Raw genomic sequence first — 12945 nt, forward strand, 5'->3', positions numbered from 1 at the left:
AATCCCTAAAGTTTTCCATTTTAAAAAATAGCTTGCATTTGAAAGATAATTTGAGATTTCCAGGTCATTAGTTTCCTTGTGTTTCTTTCTGTGTAAGCTAAGTAAATACCCTGAGAAGAATAAAAAAACAAAGACAAGATATGCACGTGAAATTAGGCGTCAGTTTTAAGTTGTAGCTAGCAATGGCAAATATTCTGCAACTCACATTTTCAGTTTAAACAGATTTATTGACAGAATTTGAAGGGTGTAATCATTTCCATTGAAAAACGTTACCTTGGGGAGGCGAGGGTCTTTGCGTTGTGAGCCAAGCCTGAGTTCTGTGTTCCTGATACCTCTCAACTTCCTAGTGGGAATTCGGCAACATGAAGTTTTTATTAAGGTTAAAAATTGTCCGATCACCTGTGGATGTAAACCCTCATTAGAGAAATAATTAGCAATACATGCCTGAAAACATTAATTTTATTTTCCAAGTACTTCATATGTGTACCTCTGCAGAAAGCACACTTTTTTCTGTTATCATGACTTTATATTTGATATCAAGTGATTCTTTTTTCATCTGATACTGTAGTTAACAGACACCATTCTGAGAATACAGTAATGCTCTCCTTCCTTCTCCCTTCCTTCCTTTTCTGAGACCACTTTGTATGCTGACCATCGCTCAGTGTAGGGTATCCATTGATTCTAACTTGTGATTTAATGCTTTACAAGGACAAACCATAATTCTTCCTAGTTTCTTTCTCCAACTGTCTCAGAAGAAATCCTGTGGAAGACTTTCAGAATGAATAATTTCATCTTTCCCCAACACTCATGTACTCCATTCCTAACTTGGGCCCATTACAAATCTACATGCTGAATATCTTGATGTTTTTCTAATTAGTGAAACTGAAAAGTTCCCCAGGCAGTACAAAACCCTCCCAGGTACTAAATAGAAATGATTTCAAAATCAAAAAGCTAGTTAATATGTCATTTTGAGATCCAGAGTGGTTATCATTCCAGGGCAGTATCTGCTTCAAAGATTCTCTTGAACTGTCTGGTTCTGGTCTTTCAGTAACTGAACGTCTGAGACCTCACCTGTATACAATGACATTCTGTGCGAAGTATAACAGACTTCATGTTGCTATTTATGCTAGAAATGCCTAACCACCACCAATGTTTGTCACTCCAAACTCTCTGGAAATTTAACACTTTATTTTAAACAACATATAAATAATTCTAAGAACGCTTTCACTGCTAGGCATTTTAATTGTTTTGCACACTCTAATGTGCCATGCTTCAGAAAGAAAGGGATTATTAATACAGCTAAAAGAGAAAAATATTAAAAATGTTTGAGATCCCAGAACACAAGGCATATGAGAAATTCTGTAGGTGAAAGGTACAGAACTGAAAGGAAGTAGAGAAAATTTTCATGGAGAAAGTGATGTTTCAGATGATCTTTGCAAGACAGTCTAATTTCTACAACCAAAGTTTGAGCCAGACGGCATTGTACTTAGAAGGAGGAGGAGTATGCTGAAAGCCTAGAGGTGGAGGGTGTGGAGTGTGTCATGAAAGCAAAAACTGGTGCTAGTGAGGGAGAGAACACGAATAGGGTTAACAATAACGACATGCCTACATTTGATCTGGGAAAGTATGTAATTTTTCCATTTTTAACTCAACACATATTTTAGTATGTAATAAAAGAGATATATGCGCATGGAAATAATAGACTGGAGGTGGTAAGGACAGAGGCAGGAGGAAATGTGAATCACCACAGGTGATGGAAACAAGAAAATAGGAAGTCTTTGCCTAGACCAATGGGTTACAACATCCTGTCTGTTTTCACCAGTAATTTGATGGTGTCAGATCTTAAAATTACATCCCGTACCCATTATGAATCAATTTTTGTGTAGAGTATAAGGTAAAAGAATGACTCAAACGTCAGCATGTAAAAATGTAAGTTTTACAGTTTTGGCAAAATGGCCCAAAGGCTAAATCCTCTGCTTGCAAGCACCAGCATCTCGTATGGATGCCAGTTTGTGTCCTGGCTGCTCCACCTCCCATCCATTTCCCTGCCTGTGTCCTGAGAAAGCAGTAGAGGATGGCCCAAAGCCTTGGACCCTGCAATTATATGGCAGACATGGAAGAAGCTTGTGGCTCCTGGCTTCAGATTGGCTCAGCTCTGGCCATTGCAGCCACTCGGGGAGAGAACCAATGGACAGAAGATCTTTCTATCTGTTTCTCTTCTCTGTAAATCAGCCTTTCTAAGAAAAATAAATAAATGTTAGAAAAATATATCTAATTTTTGTGACACCTTTTGCTGAAGACTTTTTTTTCCTTCATGGAGTGATTTTTGGCTGTGTGTTTGTCACAGCCAAATTGGTTGTAGGTGTGTGGATTATAATCCGGGGTTTTTATTCTGTTCTGTTGGCCTACTTGTCTATTTTTGCTTGATAAGACCTCAAAACATGGAGAACAAAAAAGAAAATGAACAAATAGGATTGTTTCAAGTTAAGAAGCTTCTAGGAAAGAAGATAAAGTGCATAATATGAAAAGCAATTAAAAGAATGGGAGAAAATATTTGCAACTATGCATCTGCTATAAGATTAATATTCAAAATAAGAAAAAACTCAAGAAGCACGACAATAACACAAAAAATCTAAGTTAAGAAATGGGCAATTAATATTAACAGTTTTTTAAGGAGTAAAAACATAGCCTAGAAACGCTTTTTCTTCAGAAAAAATCCAGGGTCTCTGAACACCAGAATTTTTTTAAATGTTGCAATGAGTTATAGCCTCATTCCAATTACAATGGCTTACTGTTCAAAAAAAAAATCACAAAAATAAAAAATGCTGCCAAAAAAATGGAAAAATTACTCTAACTCAATACTGATAGACAGTACATTAATATAATCATTCCTGAAAAGGGAATGAAGATTCCTTAAAAAATTAAAAATGGATCTCTAATATTTTCTAGCAATCCCATTCCTGTGACTTTATTTCAATTAATTGAAAGCAACATATTAAGGAAGTACCCATATTCCTTTGCTTATAGCAGTTACTTTATAGCTAAGACATGGAGCTAACCTAGAGTCAATTTACCAATAACTCGGTAAAGAGACCAAGGAATATGCATGACAGAATATTTCTGAAAGAAAAAATGATTAAGTCTTGACATTTGGATGAAGCTAGAAATTACTATGCTAAGTGAAAGAAGCCAGATTCAAAAAGAAAAATATGTATACTATCTCAGTTGTGGTAATTAATATGTGAAAATATATTGAGATGATCCAGATGTATACGCTAACATAGTTTTAATGACCAGTTATTATTTTAAAGTTTATTGTGTATGAGCAAAATGTGTATGTTTTCAATTGATTGTTTATATCTCTTTAATACATTCCTGCTGATCTACAGGCTTTTTACTTTTACTTGCACTCTTTATTCAGTGGAGCATTAAGACTTTGACGATAGGCCTGGGAGCGGAGGGAACACAAAGGAGCCCCTCACTCCACCACTGCCCCCGGATGGTGGGCGAGGGTAGTGCAGCCTCGCCTGATCCTTTAAAAGCACTCAGCACCATCTTAGCTCAGGTGGCCAGAGTGCAAATGGTGCTGGATTTCACCCACTGACCCCCCTGGCAGTGAGCTCTGGGTACTTTGGGGTGTGGAATTACTGCCTAGGGACATCTGTGGATGAGGCCACCATACATGTAGGTGAAGAGTGAATCCCAAACATAGAGCCACTGTACTTGCAGTTAGGCAAGGGGACTGAGACATGGTGGTTTGGAGGGGAGAGACCAGAAGATCTGTATGGGTCACACCAATACACCAGCCCTCATTGAAGTCTTGAGTGGGGCTTGTTAGCACAGAACACTGCTCACCACCACATGCCAGCCCACACAAAAACTCGGGCTGGGGGCCTGTCTGGCAGGACCTGATCACAGTACCTGACTGAGTGCAGGAACATTGGACAGGACAAGTTAGGCAGGGCCATGACACTAACCAGCGTGAGAGAGAACCAGATCTGGGGATTGATTCTTTGGGGAACCCTGTGGAGATACAAGTCCCTCTGGTTATCTTAAGGGTTGGGATGGTAATGGGCTGAACTAGGTGGAAGCATGGAAACTACCACACTCATGGGTGCTAGGGCTGAGCATAGACTGGACAGGTCCATGGTGCAACAACTGCATGTGCATTCAAAAATAAGGAGTGGGAATCCCTCTGTCAGGACACAGACCCTGCAGGTGAGTGCAAAAACCACACTAGGGAGCAGCCCAAACAAGGCCAGGTAATGCTACCCACTGGCATACATTTGACTCAGGTTGGGGGTGAACCACACTGGGCCAGTTCATATCACTTGCTAGCAAATCCGAGCATCGGAATGGAATGAGGGTCAGGGCTGATCAGGCCGCAGCACAAGCCAGATCATACTAGGGCCGGGACTGGGAGTAGGCTGGGCTGGGCAAGGTTGTGACCCTCAACAGCATGAGCTAGAATTGGGGGTGGCTGGGCCTGGCCAGGTTGCAACACCCACTGACAAATGCTGAGGTGAGGTGGGCGATGACAGACTGGGCTGCAGCATCCAACCAGGACACGTGAGGTTCAGGTGGGGGAATGGGTGAACCCAGTAGAGGGGAGGGGCTACCCTCCAGGACCACCATTCCCACTGGTGAGTGTGAGAGCTGGGATGGGGCAGAATGGGCTGGGCAGTACTACAACACCTGTTGGCCTCATGTGAACTGGATCAGGGGAAAGCCAGGCTGGGCTGACTCTTCCTACTGAGTAGGCTGCAGCTCCCACTGGTTTGCTTGAGAGCCCTGTGTGTGGTGGGTGAGATTGGACTGGACTGCAACACCTATTGGTTTGTGTAAAATACAGGGCTGGAGACAGAAATAACCCAGCAATTGTGACCACCAGCATGTGCATAATTGATTGAGGTGAAGGACTGTGATGGACCCTGCATTAACAAGCACTCACAAGAATCAGGTCTGTAATCTCAAATGAACTTTCTTTGGGGATTCTCCCCAACTGAACTGTTGGACTAGAAGCCCAACCATGGAGAGAATTGCAGGTTCCATGGTCTGGGCATAGAGTGCAAATATCAGAGCTGGGCCTCCTCAGTGGTAGAGTGGAGCAATGGACAGCATACCAGGTGCACATGGAGGATATGGCAGTACATTGGAGCCTGCACAGGACACATGGTACTGTAAAGGATGGGGGAGGACAGAACAAATTAATCAACTGTTTCAGCCAAGGCAATTAATGTCTGAGCAAACGGAGACTCTGAGGTGGACTATGTCAACTAGTGCATTCTGGAGAGATTTCATTGTGTTTGGAGTGGTGAGATTGGCAGTAACTCAGAACTATTAAGCTATACAAACATCTTGAGCAGGATCCTTGGGATATGACCCACATCAGGAACCCAAGATGGCATCCGGTGCCTGTCCTCCATCCAATGTTACTGAGGAAGTTCAGAGGTTGGGTATGGCTTCTTCTCTTATCTCCCTCCTTCCTCTGGTTACAGAAAGGAAAAAAAAAATGTGGAAATAATGGTCTCACCCACCTGCCTGTATTGCTGTTTCCTTTGTACCCTAATCAACTATGTAAAAATAATGAAAAATAATAAATGATTAAAAAAACTTTGACTATAATATAAATTATCTCAAAATTTAGAGAAGGAAGGAAGAAAGGAAGAAAGGAAGGAAAGAAGGAAGGAAGGAAGACAGGGGGATGGAAGACAGATGGAGGAAGAAGGGATGTATCATTATATTCTTACAACAACAATACAAATCTATGATTTACACTGAGTCTATTCTCTTTATATTGATGCCACATTTACATGAAAAATGATGAGAAAAAAGTACTGCTTGATGATTTCCCTTTGTGAGCTGTATATACAGTATAATTTTTTTAACACAATGTTTTCCAAGTTTTAAAGAAAAAAATAGGAGGAAATGAACACTAGATTGAATACCATTCCTTTTGTGTGGCAGAAGGGAACTACTTTATGGAAATTTGCACTGGAATTACACGGAAGTCATAACGTAAATACCTTAGAGGTCCTACAAAGATGGAAGAAAGAAGTCTTATGACTCACGTTTTACAATCCAGCAATGTTGCCACATGATTAGATAAGGGCAGATATATGGAGTTTGGTTGGAGAAACCTTTTAAACTAAGTGAGAATATGGGAAAATGAACAGGAATTCATCTCACTTGCTCAGCTTCCACCATCACTGTCGGTACCTATCACACAAATGGAATATCTGGATGGAGTTCTGGCTTTTGCAGGCATCTGGGGAGTGAGCCAGGAAAGGAATTTCCTCTCTCTGTCTAAGCAATAAATTAATGAAATTAAACAGATTTTTAAAAAGACAATAATGCCAGCTGCATCTATTTAATCATAAAACATATATATAAAAGATAAAGCAATTGAAAACTTTGTATATATTGTGATAAGTTCTTAAATCAACAGACATACAGCTCAAACATATTAAAGATCTTACATGTCAGACACAATTCTCAAGCATAGAATCACGCAACCTCGCAACAATGCGATGAAAGATCAAGGAATATTGGAGTAGATATCTGCCCATGGACACTCACAAGCTGACTAAAATCAATATGTATTTGTTACCCAAATATCACATGCTTCCAATCAGCAGCATGCCACCTAAATTACTATCAAAACCAGAGGATAGCTGTGAACAAGATAATAACAAGACACCACCTTAGAAGACGTTGATTTTAATCTTGAAGTTCGAAGAGCTATAGTCGGATTTATATGGAGTAGGAGAGGACAAGGGTAGGAGTGGATTTAGGGGCCATGGAAGCAGCCTGCGAAAAGGACTGAAAATGACAAGGGAGCTATTACAAGGGTTTAACATACTGTCACCTGCAGGGTCTCTGGGGAAGGGCGTACTATTATGTCATACTGTTAACCCTCTTTGGAAATATCAGGAAGTTATTAAGTGCGATTTAATTTGAGCAGAGAAGTTCATTAGATTGTCCTCCCCCTCCCCCAAAATCTTTCTTCTAATAAGGCAAACCGAATGACCAGCATCCAGTGCCCACTCTCTTGGGCTGTGGCCCGCCTGAAACTGAACTCGCATAGCTTAAGTGAGAGGTTTGTTGAGAACATCTTTGCACTATGTCAATGAGAAGAAAATAAATTCTGTTTCTTTGATTTTTTGGTTTTTTAAAAGAAGATCCACATTGTCCAGTTAAGGAACTATTTGAACTGAAATGTGGAGCCCTTGGGACCTTATTTTATCAGGTTTATTTTATGGTAACGATGTTAACGACAGGCTTAAGAATTTTAACACAACAAACATCAACAAGAGAGGCAAGAGCAACCTGCTAAATATAATGACTCTAGAGTACAATAGTGGATTTGAATTCAAAGTTTTCTGGACTGTATGAAATTTGACAGATGTATCTATGGCCATGTAGCAAACTATCTTAAAATTAGTAGCTTAAAATAGCAAATAGGGGGCCTGGCGCAGTAGCCTAAAGGCTGAAGTCCTCAGTTTGCACATGCCATGATCCCATATGAACTCTGGTTCTAGTCCCAGCAGCCCTTCTTCCTGCTCCCTGCTTGTGGCCTGCTGAAAACCTTGGACATCTGCACCCATGTGGAAGACATGGAAGAGCTCCCTGGCACCTGGCTTCAGATACACAAGGCTCCGGCCATTGCAGAGGCTTGGAGAGTGAATCAATGGATGGATGATCTTCCTCTCTGCCTCTCCTCCTATCTGTATCTTTGACTTTGCAATAAAAATTGAAAAAGTTATAAAAAAAAAACCAGCAAATATTTGTCACATCCCGCTCCTAAAGGTCATGGATCCAGGGGAGGGCTGGCCAGTTGGTTTTGACCGAGGATATGTCATGAGACTAGACTCAGCTGAAGAGTCCTGAAACCCAGGCTCATGTTTATGGCTGTTATCCGGAGATTCCACTTCTTTGAGAGGGACCTCTTTATGGAGAGTTATTCACAGGTATTTTAGTTTACTTTACCTCATGCAAGAAATTGGATTTAAAAAATGAAAAAAAAAATCACAGTGCCTATTGGAAATCTTCAAGGCGACAGCCAAGACACCTGTTATGTGTCACTTACTAGATGTTAGTCACTGTGCCCAAACGTGAGAAAGGAAGTTATACTGCATCTCCTGAGGAGAACCATGAAAACACTACCACAGAAAATAAACTTCTCAGTGTGTATGTCCCTACCTTTCAAATAGAGATCTCAGTAGTTCCTATGACTCAAGAAAGGGCATTCATCCTAACAGCCCCCTCAAAAATCTATGAGGTTAGAGCAAATGATTTGGGGGAACAAGAAATTCAAGATCTGAAGTCTAACTTTTGGGTTGTAAGTTTCAGTTCAGAAGCCAACAGGCTCAAGTTCCCAAAACCTTCATGTTTCCATCAGAGTCTTGAAAGGTTCAAGGTCATCAAATAGATGCATTCCCTGTTCCGAGTCATCACTTTAAGGATAGCAATGGACATTGTTAGTTCATTGATTCAAGTGGAATCTCTGGGCTCACACGCTGCTCACGCCTAAAGTAACAGTTATTCAAATACCTGGGCATGTTGTGCCCAACCCTGCTGACAACCAATCATCCATACAGGGCTATAGAATAAATTTAGTTTCTAGTTGAAAACAATTGGACTACGAGCCTTTTATTATTTTATGCCTTAATTATTCCATTCTGCCTTATACCAGTAGTAGAGATTCATCAAAACATTTTAATAAATGAGCTTGACAGCAAGAGAGGAAAAGGTATTAGTTCGGATTCAGCACAGTGTGTGTTGGATTTATTGGGTTACTTTTCTCAGTTGAAATCTGGAACTTTAAGAAAGGGGAAAATTGAAATTATGTAGTTAATAAAATAGCAAAGTAGAAAGGAAACCTTCCAACTTAATTTTTCTGAAATTATCAGAGAATGTAGAAAAGCATGACAAATGTTGTAAATGAAATACCATTTGTAACTCTGTATACATTTGCTAAGTATCGCTCCTAAGCACTTCTCTCAGAAGTGCTTCTGAGTGACCAATACATGGAACACAAAGAATTCACCCCAGTGGCGTCCCATTGCACAGCTGTTTCTAAATGCCTTGCTTATGGTCTCTGAAGAAGATATATCAAGGGCAAGTTTCTCTAAATACGTGGAATCTCCCCAAATCCCAAAGTGTAGGTCCCTGTTGCTTTTGGCAAGCAATAAGATGTTTTAGCTTTCAAGCTAGAATTGCCTCTGCAAGGTCAGCAGGGTATTGTGGGACTGAAGCAGAAGAAAGACATGCTCTCCATAGAGAGTTTTCAATAAGGTCTTCATGCACACACGGAAAATGCATCAATACATTAGCCTCCATTGTCTTCCCTGGTTCTTTATTGAAGGGAAAAGGACAATAAAATGTAGTCAGAGGGGGTTAAAAAAAAATGGATCTCTGAATAGAAAAAAGGATACATTTGTCTTCTGTGTTTTAAGAGCAATATGAGAGTATTCCTTGCTTTATTAATTTTTTGATGAATCATAATTTTAAATAGGCAGATTCACATGGGAAACAAAGACCAAAAACTGAATATACTTCCTGATAGATAATATGTGTGCTCGGTATGCGTCTGCTGAATACAAGTGTTGGCCCAAGAAAGGTGAAACAATGTGAATGGATAATTTGCATGAAGCCACATTTTCCTTAAATATCCATATCTTGAAAACCCAGATTCTGCCCCTCTCAATAGCTTTGAAAATTTGGTGGCCAAACTGTCCTGGCTTTGGTGAAGCATTATGGTTTAGAGAACAAAAACAAAGTGACCTGCAATAACCGAGTTTAGCTGTGGTTTACACTCTGGGTGTGGAATTGTGAAACTGCAGCTCCATGCCACTTCTACTCCTAGAGTTGCTGCTCTGTTAGATTTAACCTGAGTCCTCAGAATTTTTATTTCTGATAAAATTTGGGGGAACACTACACTACTGGTCCAGAACTGCTTTAAACATCTATTGATGTAAGGAGACAGAACAGTGGTCTCAAAGTTCTGTAAGACCCGTCGTTTTTTGTTTTCTACCTGGAATCTCTTTAGAATATTCCACACCCTGACCACATAAATCTACTACAAATACTTGTGCCACTAAATATAACCAACAATGTGTTTCTTACATGTCATCAAAGTTGATTGTCAAAAAGCTCAACAAATTATAAAGGCTAATAATTATTGCAGTACCATTTGCAACAGATGATAAACCATCATATTCAAATGTCCTATTTTCATTACTATTTCTTAAACCAAACAACTGAACAAAGCAAAAATGGCATACGAAAATGTTGAATCAGTTGACTGTCTTGCACAAGGACATTGCTTTTAAGTGGTTGAACCAGGGATTAGAAGTTCCATCAGTCTCCAGACTCAGTGCTCTTATCAATCTTTATAATACTTTGATAAGACTGAACTTTGGCAAGTGGAAAGGAGACCTACAACGACATACAATAAGGTATGTAACTATAAGCTACATTAATGTGTGAACTGTAGAATCTTCAGATCATGTTCCACAGGACAATGCCTGACACATGCTTAACATATTTGTGGGACTGATATTTCCCTCCATTTCCCCCCAGCAAGATAACTTTCATGTTATGTAATTGTCATCATGAAATTGCTAGCACTTCTTGGACTTGAAAAGCAGTTTCAAAGGACCAACAAAGAATGGAGGAGAACCACCTGGGTTTGGGCCACATGGCTCTGGCTTTTCCCTCCTGGGAAAGAGATGGCCTTTTTACACCAAAAAAGCTTAGGATAAGTGACTGTCAGTTCTGCTACCTGGCAGCACTAGCTTCTCACTCTTGGGCTTGCTTTGTTATGTTTCAAGTCCTTAAATGTGTTCCAACCAAGGGAATACTGCTGTATTGAAATGGATCTTCCCATCATTGCAAGGAAACGAGGCAAAACTTAACTTTGATTTCGAAGCAGTGTCCCCGAAGGAGTAAAGCTAATTAGACCAAGGATCAGCCTCCTCTGTGCTCTGCCAGAGAGGCCCACTGACACTCAGAACTGGCTGCAGAGTCTGTTTTCTGCTCACAGCAACCTGGCTGTCCAGAAAAAATCACCAATACACAAATTATCCTACCACTACACCCTTAAAAACTTTATAATACTAGAAGATGCTTGTTAAACTATTAATGGATTAAGCCTTCTGTATCCCTAGTATTTTCACACAAAAAAGGAACACCTCTCATAAATGTCTTGATAATCACATTTATGTGTTTCATTTGTTCATTTGGATAATTGCACACTAAATAAAGATTAGGCCATCTTGCAAATACTGAGCAACTTTAAAATAGCAGACAGAAAATCAATCCATTTTTTTGTTGATACAATTAGCTGTAACATTAATGAAAGAAATCATAACATCATAAAACTACATTCGCTGAAATATTCTCAAAAATTCATTTGTGGTCTTTTGAAAACTTACATTTAATGGACATAAATATAAGCATGTCCATCTGCCCCCCTCACTGACCTTTATACACAGTAAATGTACGGATCAAATGAGCACACATGAGCACTTTCAGGGATAAGACATCCATCTTTATGTATCATTAAACTTTAAAAAAATGCAAGTTTTCCCAGAGAAAGGCCTGAGCTCCTGGGAAAACCCCCTAGGGTCAGGTACTTTGATTCAAGAGTGGGAAAGCAAGAAGGAATGTCAAGTGAAGGTTAAAGGTGATTTGTTGCTGATGTAACAGCAAATTAAAAAAAAAAGAAATGTTTAGTATGGGAACAGAGATACAAAGAAGCCAGATGAGGAAATGGTTTGTAGCATCCAAAAGTTTCTGTTTTCTGATCTGTTGATATTTGTTAACCATGGGGCTGCTCATGACAGCTCCTGAACATTTGGAATCTGTTTGGTCCCAGCTCATCCAATGACAGAGCTTATGTTGACGTGTGGGATACACTGGAAATGCTTATCCCATGCTCACTGATTGCATAAGAAGGTGTTCATGTTTCTTCATGACACAGACAAGTACCATATGCAGCCTCAGTGGCGGTGGTGGAGGAGTTTGTTGCCCATTTCACAGGAGAGATTAAGGGGCGCCTCACAGTTCTGTGTGCCCTGTAATTTCCTACTGCAAATTCTTCCCGTGTGACCTCTTCATTAGGAGTGAAAAGTTCCCACTAATCTATTGAATAGTACAAGTGCAAACATAAAGAATACAAGAGTTTCCTAAAATACAAATTTTGCTAAAGCAGCACAATTCAAACCAATAATAGCATTGTGTCCTGTAAAATTGTATTCTGAGGGGTTTTCTGGCAAAGTCAGAGAATGAAGTAAGGTTTTGTTTGTTTGTTTGTTTCACTTTTTTCTTCATTTGGGGAGAGGCAGAAAACAAAGGTAGAAGCAGGGAAAGAGAGAGTTTTCTGAGCAGTTGATTCACTAGTAATGCCGACATTAGCAAGAGCTGAACCAGGCAAAGCTGAGAACTTGGACCATCTTCTGCTCCAAGGATGCGTATTCACAGACTCCCGGGATCTAGTGTGGAGTTAAGACAACCTTGACATTTGGGTATGGGATGTATGCATCCCAATTTAACCGCCAGTCTAAATGCAGGCACCTAGAGTGTTTCTTAATAATCTTTTAAGGTAAGCATTTGAGGTCAAGGGAAAGACAGGAATTTCCTTGCTGCATCCAAGAAGCTGTCTGAACAGGTGTCAGCATAGGCACCCTGAAAGAATCCTGTATTCAGCGACCAGCACATTTCTCAGCCAAGGTTCTAGTACTCAGTGAACAGTTGGAGATTGAGACCATGGACTCTATGAGGAAAGTGCCCTCTTGGCTGATCAAGCTAATGATGGCTTTCTTGCAGGCTAGTTACACCTGTTTACAAGATGAGCTGCACATAATTTGAGCCCAGCACAGTGCCTGCTGAAGCAGGCATTGAAGTTTAGAACTTACAAACTCCAGGTGAGAAGTTGATACT

The sequence above is a fragment of the Ochotona curzoniae genome, unplaced genomic scaffold (genome assembly GCF_017591425.1).
Source record: "Ochotona curzoniae isolate NIBS_2020 unplaced genomic scaffold, NIBS_Ocur_1.0 scaffold_4505, whole genome shotgun sequence".
In the NCBI taxonomy this organism is placed as follows: domain Eukaryota; kingdom Metazoa; phylum Chordata; class Mammalia; order Lagomorpha; family Ochotonidae; genus Ochotona; species Ochotona curzoniae.